Here is a 12,274-nt window from a genome sequence, read left to right on the forward strand (position 1 = left end):
TAGCCCGGGAATGGTGTAGGGGAGGGAGGAGAAAGGACTGAGGCTGGTCTCAGAACCTGGTGCTTTCCCTCTGTCCTCCTCTGGGAGGGGATTCTGAGAGGAAAAAAAGCCACTCTCTCCTCTCCTCCCCCACTAACATTCCACTCCTAAAATTAAGGCAGACTTTTTATTTTTTTAAAGAGCAAAACAGCAACACGGCAAGAGCCTGAAAGAATTTCATTAACGTGGACCTCATAATTCCACTCCTAGAAATCATTCCAAGGATGTCCATATGCTTCTTGACCCAACAATTCCAGTTGCAGGAATTCATCCTAAGGAACTACATAGCAGTAGCTCTGCTTTATACATAGCAGACATATGTATAAAGATTTGACTTAGGAATGTCATCACAGTTTCATCTGAAATAGTAAAATACCAGAAACAAATAAATGTTCAAAAATAGACAGTTGCTCATGTAAGTTACATCCATAACAAAACGTTGTAGAAAAGTATTTAATGACACAAAAAGATGTTTATGACATACAGTTAAGGTGGGAAAAAGCAAGTTATAAAATATGTATGCTATAATGTTTGTTTAAAAATTATGCATAAGAAAGAGCTGGAAGGATATATAGCAAAATGTTTATAAGAGTTCTCTCTGAGTGATAAAATTACAAATGTTTTCCTCTTGATTATATCATTTTCAAAGATGATTATGTATTACTTTTATAATTAAAACAATCAATAAAAGCTAATTTAAAATAGACTTAACCACAAAGATATACGTTGCAGCATGATTTATGATAGAAAAAACCAGAAATCACATCCATATAAGAGAGGGCTTAATGAATTACATAATACCCTACATTAAATATTATACAGTCATTAAAATGATTACAAAGTCTGTGCAGGAATATTAAAATGCTTATTATATTTTAAGTGAAAAATGCCAGACACAAAAATGGAATGTGCACCATGACTGGAAGTATGTAAAGCATGTAGGCAATGAAAATATTTGCTTCAATTTGGTGGAGTGAAATTATGTGTAATTTTTCCTCTTTTTCAAAATTACCAAAATACAATACTTTGCCTCTTCAATTAAAAGAAAAAGTACTCAGGGAAGATATACTGTCAAGCACTGGGCCCCATTTCTGAAACTATTATAGAGAAATGGGCGCAGAGAGTTCCAATATCCCCTCCTGAGTCCTTGCCTCCTTCATCCATTGAGTACATATTAACAATATTATTATTTGTTGAAGATCTACTATCTGTGTACATTTCCAATGTTCACAGTAACTGTTTCCCAAGATAGGTAAATTACGTAGGACTTTGTTGGTTTCAAGTAATTGAAATCTAGTCTAGCTATTTAGGGGGAAGGATTTTTTTTTTTTTTCTTTTTAGGTGAAGGATGCAGGGCTTTCTCACAGGCAGCTGGCCTTAGTCACTGGAACCAGGATGCAAATGTACAAGACCCTGTCTCTGTTTCCACCATCTCTTCCTCTCTGGGCCTTGGCTTCATCTGCGTATTGGCTTCCATCTGTGTTCATATGAACCAGCTTTCTCTGCTTCCCAGCCACACAGGGACATAGGGCTACTGACAGCCATTGGGTCTACAGTCAGTCTAGTGGGGCCAGAAGAGTCCAGTGTGACTCTCTCTGGGTTCCATTTCCTAATCGGGGAGGTAGGACTGATGGTACCATCCCCTGTAGGGAGTGGGCTGTGTCATGTTGGACTAACATGGCTACCAGGAACCCCCAGAGTCCCTATATGGACAGGGAAGAAGGGTCAGTTCCCAGAAAAAGCAAGTCGGAGTGCATGGCTGGAGCTGGTCAGGTGGCTGGAAAGCACATTCAATATATGTTAGACATGGTAGGTATTATCATGGCTCTTTCTGCAGATGAGGCTCAGAGAGGCTGGTTGACAGGCTTAAGATTCTATAGCTTGAAAATGACAGAGCTGGAATTCAGACCCACGCCTGCCTCTCTCCAAAGTCCACTCCATCACACCACCCACATATTTACTGATAAATGCAAGTCAGCCAGGCCTACAGCATCCCAGACAGAGGGACACTGTGTGCGAAGGTCTGGAGGCAAAAAGGAACTGTGGGTATAAGGGCCGAAAGGAAGAAGTCCAGAGGGGCTGGAGCCAAAGAGGGAGGAGGGACATGTGGCCAGGGCTGTGGGCCAGGTCAGATCAAGCAATAAGGGCCTGTCAATAAGGATTTGGGGCTTTAACCCAAGGGCAGTGACACTCAGCAGAAAGCAGAGCACTGCAGAATAAGGATTTGTATTTTAGAGGGACTTCTCCAGCTGCAGTGTGAACGATGGGGACTGGTGGGGTCAGGATAGATGCAGAAGAGCAGGAGGAGGTGCCACTACCCTAGGTGAGAATGCTGGTAGCTGGGACCAGTGTAGGAATGGCAATGGGGGTGGAGTTGATACCTAGCAGGAGGTAGGATGGATGAGACTTTGTGTTCATTGATTGACTGGGGTGGAGCCTCTGTTGATAGGGAGAAGGAAGTTGGGGCGAATCTTGTGTGATTATGTGGCTGATAGTACCACTCTCCAAACATCGGACAGAGCAGGCTTGGGGAGTTCTGTTTCAGATATGACGAGTTTGAGATGCCTGGGAGCCCTTCAGGGAGCCATCCAGAAGGAGGCTCAGGAGGAAGGCATGGGCTGGAGACACAGATCTGAAAGTCGGCCATGAGCAAGGTGTGATGGGCTCACCCAGGAGGTGTGTGCAGAGGGAGAAGAGGACCTAGGCCAGAACGCCAGAACACCAGCCTTTAGGGGAAAGGCAAAGAAGAGAAGCCTACAAAGAAGTCTGAGAAGGAGCCAGGGGAGAGGTGGGAGGGAGGCCAGCTGCAGTGGCAGGAAAACCAAGAGGTAGGAGTGGGCAGTGAAATAAGGAAGGACCGAGGGGGTTCACAGGTTTAGCAATGAGGAGGCCAGTGGTAACTGCCAAGAGATCAGTCTCCACAGCAGAGCCAGAAGGCGTGGGCTGAGGAGTGAGTGGAGCGTGGAGAGGCAGGGAGACCAGGGTGGCAAGGAGGGGTGTGGGCTTGAGGGTTGTTGTTGGCCGCCAGTTTCCATGTGGTGGGAAGGTTAAGTTGAGGATTCATTCAGAAGAGTGAAGGGTCATTAAGAGTGAGGAACCTGAAAGGGGACCTGAAAGGTAGGAGACGGGAGTGATGGAGACACAGGTGAGTTTATATGCTTGGTGCCCGCCACTGAGGGCATCTTAGGGCCTCCATTTTCTCTATGAAGTTATTAATAGAAGGCTGGGCCCGGTGGCTCACGCCTGTAATGCCAGCACTTTGGGAGGCCGAGGTGGGAGGATCTCTTGGCTGCAGTGAGCTATGATCACACCACTGCACTCCAGCCTGGGCGACAGAGCCAGACTCTGTCTCAAAAAAAAAAAAAAAAAAGAAGCAGCAAAATCAGTGTGGTGGGCTTCAGTTGCTGGAGTATAGAATATTTGAAAGAGACTTATTGGAAGATCTGAGAGTCACAACCCTCTTCTTTAAAGAACTGTGATAAATCTGTTTTTGTGCTTCTACCTCAATACTCTCAGAGATCAAATTCTTAAATTCACACCTGAAATACAATAAAAATGCAAATCTGGGAGACTTGTGGACAAGTCAGTTTGAATGAGTGAATATTGATCAAAAAAAAAAAGAAAAAGAAGAAAGAGAAGTAATATTTTTGGTTTCAGGTACATACAGTAACACAAAATATTACCTAGTGGTTGGGAAAGAATCATTTGTAATTAGCATAGAAATTGTTTGCAATGTAAATGAGCGTTTCTGAAGTACTTGACTATGCTCAAAAACAGTACTTTAGTATTTTAAGAATTCCCCTTGTGGGGTGAAACCACTTTATATCTATTTTAAGACCTTGTTAAGTCTGCTTAAATGTAGTTAATTTTTTTTTTCTGGAAAAGATACCGGCTACATCAGAAAACAGTTTCTGGCAAAGGTAAGCGTGTGCAACTGTGCACTGCACAAAGCGCTTTCCAAAGGCCATTTCCACCAGAGAGCAGATCTGATCGCCAGAGATTGTTACTAAGGGAACAGTAGGGCATGAATATAAATTTCATTTCTCAAAAGACCTAACTAAAGTATTGATCCAAAGGGAGCAGCCAGTGAGTACAGGATGAGGAGCCTTTTTCTAATTGAAATAAATAGAAATATAGAAATACACATATGTGTATATGTCATGGGAGGCTTTCACCTTGCCTTGCGGATCTCTCCTATTTAGCTGCGGCCCAGATGAGGAGGCCAGGGAGATAAGAAAGCAAGGGCTGGGGAGCAAAGCTCAAGGTGTTGACACCACGCTGGCCTGCAGCTCTGCAGAACTGAAGCCAGGAACACTGTTGGCAAGGACAGTGCACTATCATTGGTATTATTATTATTATTATTATTATTATTAAGCAACAATTTTGACGAGGCCCTTTTCCCAAGATGATCATGATTCCTCACAATCATGTTAGGTATCCTCCGCATTTTGAAGATGGGGAAGCTGAGTCCCTGGAGGTTCTGTTCTGTTTCATGCCCAGGAGCACAAGCTCATGAGTGGCTGAGTCAGGGCTCAACTCTTCAGGCACTGGTTCCTTTTTGTTTTCTTTTTCCTCTATGGGCCTCAGGTTAATCATGTGGTAGCCTGTTAACATCCTTATCCCGTGCAAGGCAGGAAGGCCTCTCTTAGGTTCTATTTTCTAGCTCTTTCAATCTCCAGTCTCCCTTTCAATCTCCATTTATCTTGCTCCCCTCGCCCCGCAGGCACTCTGGTGAGCTTGCTCCATGTCCTGAAATATATATACATCCTTGTTAAGGATGTAATGTTGTATTGAATATGTATGCATCTCAAAATTATATAGAAGGCATTGTGCTATAACCCTCATTCTCTTTTTGCCAATCAATTTTATATTTTTAAGATCTATCCATGTTGTTGTATGTATATCTGGTTCATTGCTTCCAGTGGATGACATTGTATTCTGAAAGATTTACCCACATTTTGCTTATCTATTCCCGCAGAATGGATACCAAGGTTGGCTCCAATTCCCCACTACCACAAGCAACAGTGTGTTGAACTTACTCATGCGTGTCCCTTGTGGACTTGTACGAGAACTTCCCTGAGATATACAGTTGACCCTTGAACAAGGTAGGGGGTTGGGGTACTGATCCCTCCCCACGGTCAAAAATCCAAAATCCACGTATAACTTTTGACTCCCCCCAGGCTTTTTGCCTTTTTTTTTTTTTTTTTTTTTTTTTGACAGAGTTTCACTCTCTTGCCTGGGCTAGAGTGCCATGGCGTCAGCCTAGCTCACAGCAACCTCAAACTCCTGGGCTCAAGAGATCCTCCTGCCTCAGCCTCCTGGGTAGCTGGGACTACAGGCACGTGCCACCATGCCCGGCTAATTTTTTTTTTTCTATTTTTAGTTGTTGGCTAATTTCTTTCTATTTTTAGTAGAGACGGGGTCTCACTCTTGCTGAGGCTGGTCTCGAACTCCTGAGCTCAAGCAATCCTCCTGCCTCGGCCTCCCAGAGTGTTAGGATTACAGGCGTGAGTCACCGCACCCGGCCAAGGAAGAGAAAATATATTTACTATTTATTAATTGGAAGTGGATCATCAAAAAGATCTTCATCCTTGTAGTATTCGTGTTGAGTAAGTTGAGGAGGAGGAAGAGGAGGACTTGGTCTTGCTGTCTCAAGGGTGACAGAGGTGAAAGAAAATCTGCTTCTAAGTAGCCCTGAGCAGTTCAAATCCATGTTGTTCAAGGACCAGCTACATATCCAGGTATGGTATCATGAGGTCACACGCCATAGGCATACCCGCTTGCACTAAGTAATGCTAAAAAGGCTACATCAGTTAATAGTTCTACAAGAACTGCATATGAGTTCCTATTTCCCCACATCCTTGTCAACACTTGGCATTACTCCCTTTTCTGATTTTGCCATTTTGATGGATATTAGCTGGTCTGTTATTTAAATGTGCATTTCTCTGATTACTAGTGAATTTGAGCATTCCTGTCTATACTTGTTAGCCATTTGGGCTTCCTCTTTTGTGAATTAACTCCTCATATCTTTTGTCCATCTCTCTATTGGGTCCTGTTGATTTGCAGAAGTTTCTTATGTATTATAGATACTGATGCCTCAACAGTTTTAGGGATTGTAACTATCTTTCCAGTCTACCATCTATCTCTTAATTTTATTAATTCTTAAACATTAAATTTATCTATGGCATATAGTTGAAGAGTGAAGTGATATAGACATATCCATATTTTTTATATTTTGCAGTTTGTACTTCAAGGATCATCTTTAAGTCTTTCCTCAACTCTAGGTTGTAAGTATGTTCTCTTACATTTTATTTTTTATTGGCCTTATAGTTTTGCCTTCTGCATTTGGTGCTTAATCCATGTGGAGTCCACCTTTGTCTATGACATAGAGACCCAACTGCATTTTTTATCAAAACAGTGATCCAGCGTTTACAATATTATCTCAACAATCTAGCCTTCCTTCACTAATATTTTAACTGCTTTATTGAAATATAATTCATATACCATACAATTCACCCATTTAAAGTATATACTCAGTGGCTTTTAACATAGCTACAGAAGTGTACAACCATTAACACAATCGATTTTAGAACATTTTCATCACCCCCTTGCAAAAACCCATATATTGTAGCCATCATCTTCACTAATTTTTTATGTAACCTTTATCACATACCAGTTCCCAGGTGTCTATGGACCTGTTTCTGAGCTCTTTATTATGTTCCACTTGTCAGTTTGTCTATTTGTCCACTTGGCTGGTATTATTCTATTTTCTGTGACCTGTCATGTTATCTGAGAAAGTCTCCCCTTCCCTTTGCACTTCTTTAAAATTAACTTGGCCAAATTCAGATACTTTGACCCAGGAATACCACTTTTTAGAATGTGTCTTACACATATACTTGAATAAAGCAAAGTGATATATATGCAAGTTTATTCATTGCAGCATTGTTTGTAATTGTCCCAAACTGGAAACAACCAAAACTTCCAAAAACAGAGGATTGATTTAATTATAGTGCATTCAAACAGTGGAATACTATACTGTAGTAAAAAAGTGAAAACTCTCTATGTACTGACATGCAAAGCTCTCCAAGATATATTATTAAGTAAAAAATAGTAAGGTGCAGAATAGTGTACATAATATGCTACTTTTGTATAAGGGGTAGGGGGAACATGGACCCATATTCAAATTTACTTGAGTACATATAAAGACCCTCTGAAGGGACAGAAGCATAAGAAACCAAAACCAGTGGCTTCTCTGGGGACCAGGGAACCTGAACAGAGGGAGATATTTCACTGTCTACCTTCTGACACATTTGTTTTTGAATCATGTGAATGCATAACTTATTCAGAAAATAACCTAAAATAAGGAAAAATAATAAGTCAATAAGGAAAACATTGACTTAGTTCTTCATGAACTTGTATTTCTTCCATATAAATTTAGAAAAAATTGGTTGAATTACTAAACACAAAAACAAAACGGAATTTTGGCCAGGATAAAACCCTGTGCTTGTTACTATTCTGTTCCTTCTGACAAGCGTCAAAAATGCAGTGAGAGATGTGAGGGCCTGAAGCCAGGATAAGGCCCTGCTTAGGCCTGGAACCAGCACTGGGAACAACAGTTAAAATAAGGGGGAAAGTCTCCAAGTTGTATATGGCTGTTGGTTTTCTCTTAAACATTGGCCATTGAGAACCATCTATTCCACTTCTTTATGTTTGCCTGTTTTGTTAAGGATTGTATCTCTGGAGAAGAGGGCAAAAGAGTCATTGCATATAATATCTTTAAAACACCTTCTGTCCCAGAGTGATGGCTACTTGAAGCACAAGTGGCAGGCAAAGCCTCATCACCCACCTGGTGGCAAGTTATCTCAACTGCAGGCCGAGCGCTTTAGGAAAACTGCCTTTGTCGTGGGGAGCTTACAAATTCAAGCCCTAGAAGGGCAGTAGAGCATGCCTTGAAAACTTGTTTGCTTTGTTTATTTTCCTAAACATCAGTCCAGCCTCTTGTACTGAAGGATCATAGATTCCAAATTAGTAGAGTCAAAATTAACGAGATTTTCCAGTAATGAGCCTGAGACTAAAATTATGGAAAATCCACTAATTATAGACTATCCAGCCACCTAACCACCACTTAGATCCGGGCCTCTGGGAGGAGGGAGGGGGAAAGAAAAGGGACGGTCACAGATGCAACCTGTGCTGGACTGTCCTTCCTTCCTGCTGCCACTGCCACTGCCCTTTCCCCTAGGCTGGGGCCTCACAGCACCCAGTGCTTCCTGCCTCTGGGCTCCTATCCCAACCCAGGCTGAACTAGGCCCGGCTTCTGAGGGCTATGTAAGTTTTCAGGCCAAATTCCTGGAAACCATAAAATGGGGCACGTAGTGGAGGTGGGAGCATGTTTTCCCTCAGTTCTGGGAAGCAGTCTGGGGGGGTGTGCTGGAAGAAGGAAGAGGGGTAGAAAAGGCAGACAAAATGCCCATTATACCCAAGCCTGTCGATTTCCTTTTTTCATCTCTTTATCAGTGCTTGGGACTGAGCTGCTTATCAACAGGAAACGCCTGCGGGGGGGGGGGGGGGGTGATGAGGCAGGTCCAGGGGGACTGGACGCTGGGACTGGGAATTCTGGGTAGTGTGCTGCTGCTGGGCAGCCACACTGAGCAGCCTCGTGACCCCCAGGACACAGTAAGGCTCCCAGGCTCCTTGCCTTGGCACCTGGTAATCCTGATCCACACAGGATGACAGCACACCAGACAGGCCTGAAGCCAAAGGGTCTACAGGACAGAGTCCTGGGTGGGACTCCAGCCCTGACCCTCTGTGACCAAGGACAGGTCCCCAAACAGCTCAAGCTATAAATGAGAATTGTCTTTGCCCCTAATCTCCACCAATCCCCCTTCTTTCCAGGTGAGGAGAGGCCAAGTGTCCAGCCAAGGTCACAGGTACTTAGTGACAGTCATCCCAACTGGCCCCTCTAGTGTATTTGCCTCTGAGCCCTCAGAGACTGGTCACCTGGTCGAGTATCCAAGCCTGGGACAATTAGGTGCTTGGCACAGACCTCCAGATGAAGGAGAGGAAGGGGACTCTAGCATGGATTGACCTCCTACTCTGTGCCAGGTGTTTTAAAGATACTGATCATAAGACTAGGATCCTGATCTCTCAGGGGGGAATCTCAGGAGACGGACAGACTGAGAGTTAGTCTTCCCAGGAGGTGAAGATCAAATCTTAGTGCTGAAAATAAATGCCCATGAGGATATCTAGGCCAAGAAAGGCTTGATGGGTGGCTGTTAGGGGCAAGTTTATCTATCTAGACATCTTTCTTCAAACTGGCAGAAGGCTGACTAGAGAGCACAGGAACTGGCTGTTCTGGTGGAAGAGGCAGGAAAGAACAGAAGATGGGTTACCTGGCCTCCTGCTGCTCACCCTCTAATCAATTGCCCCTGAGCTACCAGACTCTGCTCTTGGTGACGGTGGTAATGAAGGAAATTCCCTTTCCTGCCCCCGTGTCTTCCTGGACAACCCCATTCTCCCTCTCACCTCACCATTTGCTCCTGCAGGTGGGGATGTAGGTCAGTAAGAGTGGGTGGATGAGAAAGAACAGAGAAGACTCATCCAGACATGACACCCCGCAGGGCAGCAGTGACAACACTTTAACCTGAAAACTGCCTGAAAATAGACTGTGTGTCTATGACATTATGCAAATCATATGCAAAGTCAAGAAGCCCTCTGTCTCTATTTCTAGCAAACTGAACATGGCCTTGGTGGAAGCAGCTCTTCCAAGAGTCGCCCACCCAGAGTGACGACTGCACAGCTAGCATCAGTTGCAGCAGTGGCAGACTGGACTCAGGACACCCACCCCTCACTTGCACCCAGGGCTGGGCCTTAGGGGCATGAGGACGTTGCTGCCTCTTGGGCTGTTGATCTTAATGTCAGCGACGATACGGAGGAAGCAGAGCCCCCTCCTTGAAGGCTGGTGCCAGGCAGGACTGAGGAAGGATGGTGCCTGGGAAGGCAGAGAGAAGTGTCCTTGAGGGCCTGGGTACCATGAGGCCTTGGCAGGGGAAGGGGCTGTCCTCAGCATCAAGGCTCACGCTCCAGGAGCCACCTTCACTTTGACATGTTATAGCACGCATCACCCCTCAGGGAGGGCCCTTACCACCCAGACGACCCCTCTCCCCTTTGTACAGGCGGAGAAACTGGGGCCAGGAAATCGGGGCAAAACTGCAAAGAGGGCAGTGGGTTTTCTTCCTTGCAAGGCAGGCAGGTTCCCGAGGCTCTACGTGGAGGCAGAGGCTTGGACACCGGGACTTCCCAAGGACTCTTCTAACCCTGGAGAGCAACAAGCCAATTCTCCTTTCCCAGGTCCCACTCAGCGTTCATGGAGCTCCTTCCCTGCAATTATCCCACTGCCCTTCTCCCGACCCTCCAACCACGGTGTGAACACCAGGGTGGGGACGTTAAGGACCAGGGTCTCGCAGGCGCGGAGGGGAGGACAAAGGCTGCCTCTGCCAGAGACCAGGAACGCTCCTGTTTCCTCAGAGCTGGTCTAAGAGGCCGGGGCCGACCCTCTGGGAAGGCGCTGTCCGTTCGGGCAGGATCCACGAAGGAGGCTGCAGGCGTGAGGCCGACCTGGGGGCCGTCTGTGGGAAGAGGAATTGGCGCGCCCACCCTGCGTGTCCCTAAGAGGGCGTCTAATACAAAGGCAAGAGATTTTCCAGGCTGGGCAGTCCCACGGACAAGGCCCCTCCCGGCTGCCCGCAGTACCTGCCTCCCCACGGCGTGCACCGCCCCCGATTTCCGGGGCTGGGGCGGGGGGCGAGATGCCTTCTGAGCCCAGGACGCCACCGTGGTTTCCCAGGGACGGGGATCCCATCTGAGGAGGGAATAGAGAATGAGAACTGAGAAGGGCGGGTCCGAGCCGCCTATGCGTGAGGACCCGGGAAGCTCCGCGCTAGGTGTGGCTTTCCGGGCAGTCCCTGCGGAGCAGAAGGTCGGCGGAGCGCACGCACGCACGCCGGCGCGGGGGCGGGACAGGCGGGCAAGCCTTGCCGGGAACGGCCCGGGCCCGGCGGGGCGGGGGGGGCGGCCGCTGGGCAGGCGGGCGGCCAGCAGGGGGCGACGTGGCGGGCGCGGCGATCTGGCTGCTCCTGATGCAGAGTCGCACGGAGATTTGCGCCTCCGCGGGGTTCTCAGCAGTGGCTTGCGGGGACTATGACCTGAGGGCAGAGCGGGGGCGTGTACCCGGGGACCTTGTCCTTCCCCTCCCCTCTCCGGTTCCTTCTGGACATCTGCGACGGGCCACTGCAGGGGCATCTGAAGACTCGGCAGGACTTAGGATTCAACCATGGTTTATTGAGGGCCTACTATGTGCTAGGCACGTGTGCTGTGCTCCCACAAACTGTATGTATCTCCACATAAGAAAAGTGTAATTTCGACCCTGGAACAGCTTCCTGCACGCAGACGGAAGCATTTGCAGACTGCTCTTAGCAATGCCACCTCCTTCACTCCCTGGCCACTGGGCCCCTTCTGTCAACCTGCCCTGTCATTCCATCTCCTGCCTCAGACCTTCTCTTAGGGATTTTCCAGCCTTTAGGGAGCTGCTGGCTTCAGTTTCTGGCTGTGGAGTCTCAGGAGTTTGCCTCAAAATCCTATAGAGATAAGATCCTTCAGGAGGGAGACTGATTCACGGGCTGGGTGGGTTCCAGTGACCAGAGGACATGCAATCTCTGCCCCGGTGATCTGGGAACCCAGCCTGTCCATTCAGCTTTCTGTTTTTACCCAGTTTCACTTCCTGGTTCTCCTCTGGGCCTTGCACAATGCTGGGAGACAGGCCTGGGAAAGTGTCCCTGTGGGGATGGTAGAGGATACACACACAAGAAGCCTGCCTGGAGAGGCTTTGCGGGGTCATTTACAGCAGGAGGGGGGTAGGCAAGCTTTCTTCACTGCCCTACTCCTGGGCTAAGGGCTGCTAGGCCAGTTCCTCCCAAGCTCGGGGCTATCCTTGTCCCTAGCCTGAGCCCTTGCCCTTTACACCCCTCAGGCTCTACCTCCAATCCACCTCCTTCCAGCCCATCCACACATCCAGGGTCCAGGTTAACCCACTCGTACATGAACATACATCTTTGACATTTCCAAATGCCAAACTTTATGTGTCTCTCTAGAGCCACTGAGTTCTCCTGGGACACATGCTTTCTGGGGCCTGGCCAAGGGTATGGGCCTGGGCCAGGGACCAGTGGGGAACAGGAACCTG

Source organism: Lemur catta, chromosome 6, assembly GCF_020740605.2.
Source record: "Lemur catta isolate mLemCat1 chromosome 6, mLemCat1.pri, whole genome shotgun sequence".
In the NCBI taxonomy this organism is placed as follows: Eukaryota; Metazoa; Chordata; class Mammalia; order Primates; family Lemuridae; genus Lemur; species Lemur catta.